At 33.8% G+C, this 13278-nt stretch overlaps 2 long non-coding RNA genes across 2 annotated transcripts; both read left to right on the top strand.

The window, feature by feature from the left end:
- The first annotated feature begins 3097 nt into the window (after positions 1-3097).
- On the top strand, positions 3098-4537 carry LOC144356697 (uncharacterized). The gene is made up of 2 exons (XR_013421495.1): positions 3098-3176; positions 4363-4537. It is a non-coding gene; the product is annotated as an uncharacterized LOC144356697 (long non-coding RNA).
- Positions 4538-6913: 2376 nt separating this feature from the next.
- Positions 6914-8795, top strand: LOC146729031 (uncharacterized). The gene is made up of 2 exons (XR_014928277.1): positions 6914-6963; positions 8619-8795. It is a non-coding gene; the product is annotated as an uncharacterized LOC146729031 (long non-coding RNA).
- The last annotated feature ends 4483 nt before the right edge of the window (positions 8796-13278 follow it).

Here is a 13278-nt window from a genome sequence, read left to right as displayed (position 1 = left end):
ATGTAGCACGGATTGCTATTGGTTGAATAGGAAAGTGCAGCATATATCCTCATATAATCGAATTGTATGAAAGTTGCCATGATCGATAAAATAACTTTATATGAAAATTTGTGTTTATGATTGATTTTTATCAGTCAGCCTTAGTGCTAAATCAATAGGATAAATAGAAAATTTCAATAGAGTAGCCAAGGTGTTAAAATGGATTAAGTACTGGCAAATCAAATTCTGCTAAGTTATAATCTAGCGCATATAACATGTAAAAACACAAAAAATCCTTCGAGATTTCACGTTTTCCTGTAAAGGAGTGTTGGCTGTTCTTTCTCTGGACTTCCTCCCGCGTGTGGTACGAACATTCCTGTCATGCTCTCACTTCGATTGCGCTTGTCAAGCTATACACGGGCTACAGTACTCATTTCGTGTTGTGCATATTCATATCCATTTGTTGTCAACTGCCTTTGGCCAAGTTTTAACCTAATTTTGTTGATGCTTGTCTGTATCATTTGTCGAGCACGTCTACTGAGCATATGAAATGCGCGACTGCTGCAAATCAGTTTTGCAAGCTGATGAAAATAGCCGACTTTTGACTGTCACGTGCATCCTTCTTGTCCGTCATTTCTAGAGCATGCCTGGGCCAATTTTAGGTACGTCACAAGTTGTAATACATGTGAATATCGCTTTGTTTAATTGTGTTGACTTTCAACTGACAGCCGATAATTGCCCAAAAATCAACATTTGGAAATGTCATTAACAGTTTCTGGGGCATGCCCTGACCATTTTCATTCAAATTTAGTCTTTATACATGTTTCATCCACATTTGTAGTTAATATGTTGAATACTACCCCAATAATTAAACATAATCTGACTATGATTTTCGTTGTTTGAAACTATGTCATTGATAATGACTTGTTAGTACGATATTCTAGAATAATTATTATTCGGTTTCACTTGATAGGTGGTCTATCATCATCATCATATAGGATTACAAACAGGAAGTACATAGCATAGGGAGGTTACCACATACCACTCGTGCCGATGAATGGTTTGGGAGTAGACACAGTGTGGCTTGTTGGTAAGAATAGCAAATGGATACGTTGTGATTATTTACAGTTTATACGACGAAATTATCACGTTTAAGGTTGAATCGGTTAATGGCTGAAGTAATGATAAAACACATAACATTGGATTCATTTTTATCACAGATTTCCAGTCCATTTTACACCTCGTTTTATTTATTTATTTATTTATTTATTTATTTATTTATTTATTTATTTATTTATTTATTTATTTATTTATTTATTTATTTATTTATTTATTTATTTATTTATTTATTTATTTATTCTACCAAAATATATATTAAAGTAACATCTACCACTCATATTTCGGGCTAATCAATAAAGTTTACCATGAGTATTATGAGTATTACGAAAAGTAATTCGATAGTGTTCTTAGGTTTCTAACGGGTATTATATTCATTTATTTGTCGACGATAAATGCACTTTTTCGTATTCAAACTTGCTTAATTCCTATCCTTTTAAATAATCTACCGAACTGAAACAAACTTTCCATCCTACTATCTCCCAAAACCATAGTAAATTGTGTACGTTCGACCTCGGCGGTCAGTGATCCCAATAGAAATCCTTTCACTGTAATCAAAATATCAGAATCAATTGTGTTTAGTTATTGAAAGTTTTCTGGCGCTCAGCATAGCTCGGTCCTTTGCTCGTCACCCCCATAAAGAACTCTTGATTTCTCAACAATAATCATTGTTCAGCAGTTGTCTTACATTATTATACATCTGTCACAGTTGCGCCATAAGTTACAACGTGCCGTAACTTGAGGTATTTTGTGGGGTATTTTCATCCTACCGTATTAGGAAATGCGAATTTCAAACATGGAATGATTACACGCTTAATTGTCCTCTATTAATAAAAACAAACATGGCTGCCACCATGGTTTGGCCGGACTCCACACCAAGAATTTTGCGGAATCATTTCTGAATATTTTGGATTCCGGCATTCCCATGATGTATCCTTGGAAGGAAAAGATGTATAACAATAAGGACACTACGAGGATACCTAAATGTATGCACTCAGAAAGTACACCATCGCATCGACCTCCGCTGCACGTCGGTCGATACTCTCGCTGTACTGTCTTGTGTATACTTTGAGGTATCCTCGTAATAACCTCATTGTCAGAGCAAGTATGCAGGATATACTCTTTTTAGTTCATGATGAGTGTGCATTCGACCATATAAGTTGAAGCCAATCATCCGTTCTGACACACATATGCAGTGTTACCCATTCTATAAATATAATACGGATTTATAAAGAAGATGTTTTACTATTAATTAAAATCCACATATAACATCAAATTTGCATGGATTGTGTATGACATGTGTTGGAGGGATTGTTTAAGGCACATTTGTGGTTGCATCTCAAGAAGGCCACAGTGCCTGAGTAAGTGTAAGTACTACATATCTTTAAACAACATTATTACAAGACACCAAATATTAATGGATAGAAGTCAGCGCATACCCTGGCATAGGTTTATTGCACTGTTGCATATAAATTAAAGTGTTGGGAGGAGCATGATGTGTAATACTATTTATGTAACAAAACCATAGATCGACTGGATTTTGTTTGTAGCGAGCTCGATCTTACCGACATAAATTGTTTGGTTGTGAATGTTTGACACATATTCAGGTGGCGTACAGGAAATAATAAAATATATAGGAAACAATTACTGATATTTATTATATATGGAGCAACCATCATGAATGCGGCTTGAAACATAACACAGAGCAAGTTGAGAAACGGATTATTTACGAAATATCATACTTTCATAGCCAAACTATTCATTTGGGGTAACTTTGAAACAACCGAAAAAAATAATGCAGTCGACGTTTTTGTGTGAAAAAATCTATTGCATACGATCACCTCATTACAATAAGAACCTACATTATCGTTTAATTGCAAGACTGTCGTCAATTATCTCCTGACGAGCACGGCAAAACTGTTTTATCCATCATTGTAGCAACTTTCATAAATTATTATAATAGAATAAAAGCTGCAGTTTTGTTTCCTACCAATAGCAATCTGTGTTACATGGAGATGATTTGCTATGCTATCCCACGGTGTTGTCTAATAATAAATCAACTCAACAGAATCCTTCGACAGGTAAGCATTAAAATATATTTCATGTAGATGTGTTCCTAGATGACAACTTTTGTTAATTAACTGTGCACCTGCCTGTTAACCTCTTAGTTTATTCGGTATTATTCACAATTTTCTATTGTAGACGTAGTGTAATATTACATAACAGAATCACATCCCTGTGATGGCTAATCACAATATGGTCAAATGGTGCTCTTAATAGTCGTCAAGGCTCACTCAGTTTCTGAACAGTCACAGTTTCCGGACATTTGAATTTTGGGTTGTCTTCTCCATCTTCGATAGTTTTAAGTAATAGATTTAACGCGGACATTATGACATAGGGCTTGTTGGGAATAACATTTTAATTTGAACATTATTTTGTCATTAATCGTAAATTGTCATTATATACTTTTATATATTGTTCACCAGAATCAGATTTGGGACGAAAATACATAATATTATCATATCTATAACTCGATTGACGACATTGTGAACCACAAATAAAAAATGCTTCTGGCGATTTGTTTTGTTTTCAGCTGAAATATTATACAGATTTTACAGGTTACATCAATCCGCATACCGAGTGTACTATGCAGCGGTGGAATAAGTAAAAAATAGACCTGCGCATGTTGACTGAATTTATTCGTTCGGTCATAGCCTAACTAGTGATAAATCCCATGGAAAGAAATACTCATGAACCTCAGAATAAAATCAGTTCAATCATAAGATAAAATGTGTTGGGAAATAATATAAATACCATACATGTTTTCCTAATGATCACGATAAGAAATTACATAGCTCATTTAGCAAGAATTTTTTAAAGTAATACTCAAGCAATTTCAATACTCGAATACTCCTGAAACAATAGAAAGAAAATTAAGTTCTGTAGTTGATCGGTATTTCCAACAAGAAGTTATCTATATTTAGCATTTTTGTTCTATCAAAGTGGGCCAAAATGTTTGTTATGTTAATTATGTCTTCTATTCCGTATAAGTATTATATTATTCTGGTTTAATAAATTGTAACAATACAAGTTTGTAAAAAATAATCACATAAAGCAACAAACCTACCTAATTCCTAGTGTACTTAAATTGGTTCAGAGGTTGAACAGATAATTTTATTATGAGATTTTTGGTAGAATTCGATTGTACATACTGTAATATAAATACAATCCGTCACTAATAATTAATACTTTTAATTAATATTTCAGTGACAAAATACAAGAAGTCGTGGATTTGGAAGAAAGAGTAAAAGAAATACAAGGTCGAGAAAGCGGATGATACTATGTCAATCAAGAAATGGAAACACCATGTTGCTGTTGGTTTATACATACTATCTTGTTTAGATGGTAGATTATGTAAATAAAAAAATGGCCTTATAAGCTGCATATCATGTTATAACTTTTTATAGTGGGATTGCGTTTTGGAAATGTTTTGATACTATTCTAATATGCCACACCCTCTATAGAAGCGTTTCTGTAAAGTAGGAGGTTGTCAGTAAAACTGTTTATATATGTTTAGCTATGTTTGGTTGTGTAGCTGTTGTTTGGTTACATTATACCAAATAAACCATGATGGAAACAGTATAGACACTCTAACCTTAGGAAAATATATGTAAAAGAGGAGAGTTTCGGCAGAGGATGCAATATATATGAAAGTTGTTTGACATGTGTTTAGAGTGAATGCACAATTGTGGTTTAAATTCCACGAAGGTTACAATGCTAGTGTATTACTTTTCATCAAGACATTATGGATAACATTGTCAGTGTATATATTGGTGGTTTGAAATATTGTGACAAATAAACTGAGGTTAAGACAGAAGAGTTACGAGAACAACTATTTATTCTGATCAACTTCTGATTCTGACATCGGCATCATTCATTTTTCTAAAAGTATTTAAATTTTCATTATGAGTCCAGATTAAACTATAGGACATCCACAAAAGGCAAACTTTTGCAAATTCAGCAAAGATTTGCTCTTATGTTTACTTTGTCTGGCTATTTGGCTATTAGTAAGTATAATATTGTAACTTATAGCCGTGAGGTTTACGCCCGTGGTAATGCAATGTACGACAACTGCTGGACAATCATTCTCGATTCCCGAATTACCGTCAGACATGTTATAATTCAATATGTGTATGCTAAGGACAACAATATAAAAAGTCAAAAAACACCGGTATATATGCATCCCGGAAGTCAGCTGCATATTTAATGATAGCGGATTAAGTGTAGTTGGTACTAACGAAGGAAGCTAGAAATATGTCAATAAGATCATTATACTACATTTTTCGACCCATAGCTAAAACTTACATTTTGTTTTCTCAAACTTATTTTTTGATAACACCATTCAGAATTAAACGTCAAACAGCCAATTTTAACAAGACTGTACGTATAACAAGCAACATTTGTGTAAATGCAACTAACAGTTTTTTTACTTTTTGTTTGTATCTGTTAATACAACTTTTCTGGTATTTTTATCTCGCTTCTTGATCTACTCACTGAAATACTATCTTTCTCAGACGCCTCTATAGTTCAGTGAAAAATTAGAAATAGACCCATGTGTTTAGTTATTGTAAGAAGTGTTTTAGACTCTTCATCTAAAAATAATTGATTGCCAGCATGGGACGAATCAAGTTTTGTAAACTTTTGTCCACCTGCCAGTTGTGACATCAAATACTCGAAAGGAGGAATAGGATATTGTTCAACAGATGATGCTTAGTTGTATATCCACCAGAATTTGAATTACTAGACTTCCCAAGTAGTTGATCGGATAGGAAGTGACCAAAAACATTGTCATATATTATAGTTGGGTATCACTGCTCGCTCCATCTGATTCAGTCATGTGATCGGCAGCCTTAACTCGCTTAAGCTTTTTACATGCAACTTTAATGTGTCCACTTTTCTTACAATAGTGACAAATTTCATTTTCAAATTTGCAAAATGTTGTAGATGACCTCCCAAACAACGACAATATTGTTCTACTATTAGTTTTTTATTAGTGCCCACATTGCTTTTCCGATATGGTGCTTGCTTGCCAGGTCTTCGTTTATATTTTTACGTCTTGGACGCATTCACACTGCCATAAGGAGGAGTATAGTCTACATAGCTCATGCCATGTCACCCATGGTGCTGTGTAGTAATAAATGAACACTGTAAATCATGAATATATTGTTCATCTGAGGCAAACGATGTGGGACTTACTGTTTAAAAACTAGATGCATGTAATTAGCAAAATACTAAAAGTTGCTGGTAAACAACCCGTCAAAGGATTTTGTTAAATGTATCTTTAAATAGTACTGTACAGTACTGTACAGAATAGTGATAATCCCCTAAACTGGCGTTACAGGAAAAATGCATTTGAAATAGAAATGTCATTTTTTCAACTTTTTATATAGCAGAAAACATCTTTGTTCTTGATTGAAAATTTCAAAACTCTATTGTGACAGGAAATAAACCAGGTTTAAATTATTTACAAACATATTTTCTTACTTTAACAGTTTAATTTGCATACAAATTTCATAATTAATGTTGATTGATTGCTGGAGTTTAACAGTAATATGCAAATCATGTTTCGGGAAGACCAGTTTTGTTTTCTGTGAACTTTATTTCACAAACAATTATCAATTATCTCCTGACGAGCACGGAAAAACTGTTTTATCCATCATTGTAGCAACTTTCATAAATTATTATAATAGAATAAAAGCTGCAGTTTTGTTTCCTACCAATAGCAATCTGCGTTACATAGAACGGATTTGCTATGCTATCCCATGGTATTGTCTAATAATAAATCAACTCAACAGAATCCTTCGACAGGTAAGCATTAAAATATATTTTATGTAGATGTGTTTCTAGATGACAACTTTTGTTAATTAACTGTGCACCTGTCGGCAACCTCTTAGATTATTCGGTATTGTTCACAATTTTCTATTGTAGACGTAGTGTAATATTACATAACAGAATCACATCCCCCTGATGAATAATCACAATATGGTCAAATGGTGCTCTTAATAGTCGTCAAGGCTCACTCAGTTTCTGAACAGTAACAGTTTCAGGACATATGAATTTTGGGTTGTCTTCTCCATCTTCGATAATATTAAGTAATAGATTTAACGTGGGCACTATGATATAGGGCTTGTTGGGAATAAAATTTTAATTTGAACATTATTTTGTCATTAATCGTAAATTGTCATTATATACCTTTATATATTGTTCACCAGAATCAGATTTGGGACGAAAATACATAATATTATCATTACTCTTGAAAAACTAGGCGCATGTGAATATAAAAATAATAACAATCCGTCAAATTAATTAGTTAAACGTATCTCAAAATAAAACAGTACAGTATAGGCTAGTAAAAACTTCATACTACAATAACTCGATTGACGACATTGTGAACCACAAATAAAAAAATTCTTCTGGCGATTTGTTTTGTTTTCTGCTGAAATATTATACAGATTTTACAGGTTACACCAATCCGCATACCGAGTGTACTATGCAGCGGTGGAATAAGTAAAAAATAGATCTGCGCATGTTGACTGAATTTATTCGTTCGGTCACAGCCTAACTAGTGATAAATCCCATGGAAAGCAATATTCATGAACCTCAGAATAAAATCAGCTCAATCATAAAATAACATATGTTGGGAAATAATATAAATACCATACATATTTCACTAATGATCACGATAAGAAACTACATAGCTCATTTAGCAAGAATTTTTTAAAGTGATACTCAAGTAATTTCAAGAAGTGAAAGGAAAGGTTGCTCGCTGCATACTCGAATACTCCTGACACGATAGAAAGAAAATTAAGTTCTGCAGTTGATCGGAATTTCCAACAAGAAGTTATATATATTTAGCATCTTTGTTCGATCAAAGTGAGCCAACATGTATGTTATATTAATTATGGCTTCTTTTCCGTATAAGTATTATTTTATTCTGGTATGCAGGGACTCTTATTCATACATCGTACCATTGTCCAATATGAAGAAACTAGTGTTGATTCTGATCATGTTACTTATTGTGACTTCGTTTATTGACAATGGTGGTACCACTCGTCGACGACGAGTTTTGAACAAAAAACACCTCACGCAAGTTCCTGTAATTGTCCATGCAGTAAATACCAACAAAATGGTCGAATAAATCTAAACTGCAAAAAAACACTATCATGCCGTGGTTTTACATATTAATTAAATGTCGCATGACAAAATCACATTATTTAGTAAATTCATTGAATGTAAGTGTCATGTTAACACGAATTGGTCAAATTAATTTTACAAATGTAAGAATACAAGTGTGTGAAAAAATCACATAAAACAGCACACCTACCTGTATTAAACAATTCCTAGTGTACTTAAATTTACAGGTTGAACAGATAATTTTAATCTGAGATTGTTGGTAGAATTTGATTGCACATACTATAATATAAATATAATTCGTCACTATCAATTAATACCTTTACTTTCAGTGACAACATACAAGAAGTCGTGGATTTGGAAGAAATGATAAACGAATTACAAGGTCGAGAAAGCGGATGATACTATTTCAATCAAGAAAAGGAAAAAACATGTTGCTGTTGGCTTATACATACTATCTTGTTTAGATGGTAGATTATGTCAATAAAAATATGGCCTTATAAGTTGCATATCATGTTATGACTTTTTATAGTAGGATTGCGTTTTGGATATGTTTTGATACTATTCTAATAAGCCACACCCTCTATAGAAGCGTTTCTCTAAAGTAGGAGGTTTAAATATGTTTAGCTATGTTTGGTTGTGTAGCTGTTGTTTGGTTGCAATATACCAAATAAAACCATAATGAAAACAGTATAGACACTCTGACCATAGGAAAATATATGTAAAAGAGAAGAGTTTCGGTAGAGGGTGCAATATATAGAGAAGTTGTTTGACATGTGTTTAGAGTGAATGCACAATTGTGGTTTAAATTTCACGAAGGTTACAATGCTAGTATATTACTTTCCATCAAGAAATCTTGGATAACATTGTCAGTGCATACCCTGGTGGTTTGAAACATTGTGACAAATAAACTAAAGTTAAAGACAGAAGAGTTACGACAACAACTATTTATTCTGATCAACTTCTGATTCTGACATCGAATTGGCATCATTCTTTTTTTTTAAGTATTTAAATTTTCATGATGAGTCAAAATTAAACTATAGGACATCTTCAAAAGGCAAACTTTCGCAAATTCAGCAAAGATCTGTTCTTATGTTTATTTGTCTTGTTATTTGGACATTTGTCATTGTTATCACGATATTCACTCTAGTGAAAATTGGAAATAGACCCTTATCAAGTGGTTTCGATCTTTTGAACTGAACCTTCACATTTTTCAATGTTAATAGTAAGGCCAGTGACTCATGAGAAATTGTGTACCAATGCAAACACATCTGCACTTGACTCAACATCACCTAAAAAGCAGGCAAGGTCATATGCAAATGTTGCATATTTAATTTCTGTTTCCCCAAGGTGTATATTTTTTTCATAATTTCCAACGCTATTACAAAATGCATCAGTGTAATGCAATCCCCCTGTCGTACACCTCTATGCAACTCAAAGTATCAAGTGCTGAAACCCTTATTCATTTGTATATAAAGTTTTGACCCATTTAATAAAACTTTTGCTAAAATTAAATGCTCTCATTGAATCAAATAGGAACCCCTATCCAAGGAATCAAATGTTTTTTGAAAGTCAATTGTAATCATTATCCCTGGCTAATATGATATTTTCCATGAGCATCTCCTATATTTCTGTGTTTTTTTTACAAATACAGACTGAGTCTCGTGAATTATTTTTGGTACTTTTTTATTCTTTTTGCTAGACATTGTGTAACAATTTTGTAGTCTACGTTTAACAAAGTTATCGGTCTCCAGTTCTTCACGAATCTACTGTCTTTTTTTTTCTAATGAAGTAATCACCTCTTGTCTCTGTGAAGGAAACAATTCTTTTTTTTCCCATTAGTTGAGACGAAATAGTAAATGGTCGACTTTCGAGATGGTGTTTTTCCATAAGATGAGACGAAGCCACCAAATCTATGGACCAGTATTGTTTCTTTTCTGCCAGTGATCATTCACATAAGTAACAACAATCGGACCTCTTGGATGCACTCTGACTGTTTTGATGAGTGAAAGTGATAATATTGATGCGGTTTCTTATTGATTTGCTTGGGTGGAAAAGCTCATACTACAGGGTCGGTGTTTTGCGTATCATATCTATTGCTGTTCACCGAATTTGAACCATTGACTTAGGTAGTTATTTTGTTCAAGTTTTCCAACTCAATCTTAAAAACTTTGTTGTTTTCACTGAGTACTTCTACCAGTACAGCCTTAATTTCCAAACTATTATTTACATTTACCCAATCTATGAAGTATAACGGTGAGCTGCTTGCTTTGATATGATAAATATCAGTTAACTGTGTAAAACTAGGTTGACTAGTGAGATTGTTCCAAATTTGTTAGATCACAATGGTGGTCAAAACTCATGTTAGCCCTTCTCATACTTTTCCGCATCTGCGTCACCGGGATAAGAATCACCAGAAACTTAACTAGGTCAGTTGGACGGTATCCTTCAGAAGCCCTAGAATCTAGCTACAGGAGGCCAAGAAAGTGATGTTCAAACATTTAACTATTTCTGATCCTTACAAAAGAGTAAGTCATCATCCTTAAACTTGTATTTGGGAAAAACATAATTACTACATCTAGGTTATTAATCATTGTCCTTGAGAATTTTAATTCCCTGGTGATTCTTATGTGAATTCTCACTGGCCGAAAAGAAATACTACTGGTCCCTAGATTTGGTGGCTTCATCTCATCTAATGGAAAAACATCATCTCGAAAGTCAAACATTAACTATTTAGTCAGCCAGGGTATTTTTATATGCAAATGTATAGTCGCAGAGATGTCTGTCATTTTATCGTGGCCAATCGTGAAAAAGGTCAGGGGTCGCTGGATACATGAATCGCCCAAGATTGTTGACATTTCTTCCTGAACTCATCCATGTTTTTATACAAAGTCGACACTCTCAGTCCACATATTCTGCACGCGTACGAACTGGAAAGATGTAGATTGGTCGTCTCTGCCACAACAAATTCGATTTCTTTGCATGTCGTATTTCTGTCTCCTCCGTTTTTTATGTTTTCTATTTGACTGCCATAAACAATGCACGTTATTGCACGTTGTAGTTTTTTTTTCATTGTGGTTGAAGTTGATGTATTCATTGTGCTCATAACGTAAACAACCAACGCATTCAGGTCAGAATGAATTTGCATACATTATGTTATCATAATTTATTTTGTGATGTTGCATGAACTATGAATTATTCATATCAACAAGAAACCTGCAGACGGGGACGACAGTCTCACGGGACAAAAGTCCCTCGCGTGAAATGCTTCGCATTTACATGTAATATCAAGTGCCTTCGGCGTTTGAATGTTTAGGAGGCACAATTGCATCAGGCCCGAGGACTGTCGACAGACAATGTACTTCCTTCAACCCTGATCGACTTAGCTGAGAGTCGGCTATGTGAATCATGAGATGTATATCAAGTTGAACATTAATAATTAATTAATATCACTCAGAGGCCAAGTGTAACAGATGACAGCCCTCCACCGATTACTGAGAGACATCCCAAGGAAGGAGAAAGATTCAGAATGCATATTTAGATAAGCATGAACCTTGCAATAGGTTGACATTTAACTTATTGCGATCCAAGTTTGACCTCTTCAGAAGACGCATGATATATGCAGTTTCAAAACAGTAAGATACAATGCCACAAAGCAGATTTTTTTATAATATATGTTATTAATGGGAGAAGAACATCCAAGCAGATTTTAACTAGCCACATTGGAAGCGGGTGATGCCAGCACAACTTGGATGGTCATCCATTATTACCTTACGAACAATATATGCACGATTACAAAATTGTTCACCGTATTACCTTGTGTATACTGATATGGGTCAGTGATTCTCACTAGAACTCCTCGTATTAGATTGCGTATATTAGTACACTTACATTGTTACATGAATTAGTATTCCAATATGGTACGATGAATGAATATAAGGAATTAATTATTAAAAAGGAGAACAAAACAAACTTGATAACATTGTATGCATTTATATTTATTGCCAAGAACTTAAAGGTAATGACCAGCATTATACCATGAACAAAACAAATCACTACTGAACATTCGATCAGTGCACAACCCACTGAAATCAACTGACTTTCCACATTTGCAGTTGTACAGAACGTCGTTAGTTTGTTCAAAAAGATATTTTCAGGGTTGTGTGTAGCATGGCGCTCAACATGTTTCACTAGCTGACTTGTCAGTGAATGACTCGGTTTTTCGTGGTATTATAATGCTAGACATTGTTTTCAAATCAACACAGATACACAAAATTCGCACTACTCTACCATTGCCCTATTATTTAAAAGATCCTTATTTAGGTCATAATCGATTAGTTGAATCATTGTTCCCAGGGTAACTAAATTGCAAGGTCGCACAAAAGCGGAATCACAAATTGACTCGTACATTCATTGACATTGCATGTGGTTTCACAAGCATTAATAATAAGAACTGGTGTCCATTAATCGGTCGATCAAATCAAATACATTAATTACACTTACATTGTTATTTAACAAAGTTTAACTCTAAAATTCAATGAAAGACGTCGCTTAATGGTGTCAGTAATAAATACAAACAAGTTCGTTGATATGCGTATCAATTTGAAACAACTCATACTTATCAAAGTTGGTCTGAACCCCACTTTACATAAATTAGATCCAAGTGCTACACTGAAGCAAATGTGAATAATTCATTAAAACATATCTAATTGAAATGAAACATTCGGATACAAACTGATATTCAATTTCCAATGCTTGTCAGACGTTTTTTTGTTATTAGTTTATCCACGAGGATTTGTCAATCGAACATCTGACGGGAATTTGTGATATTCTAAATTTGCTAGACTAAAAGTAGCACATCTATCAGCTTAAAAACGCGATGACAACTATAGTGGGCGCTGCAGAAATTTCGCGTCAATACAAGACATTCTCCAAACTCGTTTTTTGAGAAATACTAAACAAATATTTGCCATGACTGAGCCAGTCTAATAA

Source organism: Saccoglossus kowalevskii, chromosome 22, assembly GCF_978046115.1.
Source record: "Saccoglossus kowalevskii chromosome 22, keSacKowa6.1, whole genome shotgun sequence".
Classification (NCBI taxonomy): domain Eukaryota; kingdom Metazoa; phylum Hemichordata; class Enteropneusta; family Harrimaniidae; genus Saccoglossus; species Saccoglossus kowalevskii.
The sequence above is the reverse complement of the archived record's forward strand: the minus strand, read 5'-3'. Positions and strand labels throughout refer to the sequence as shown.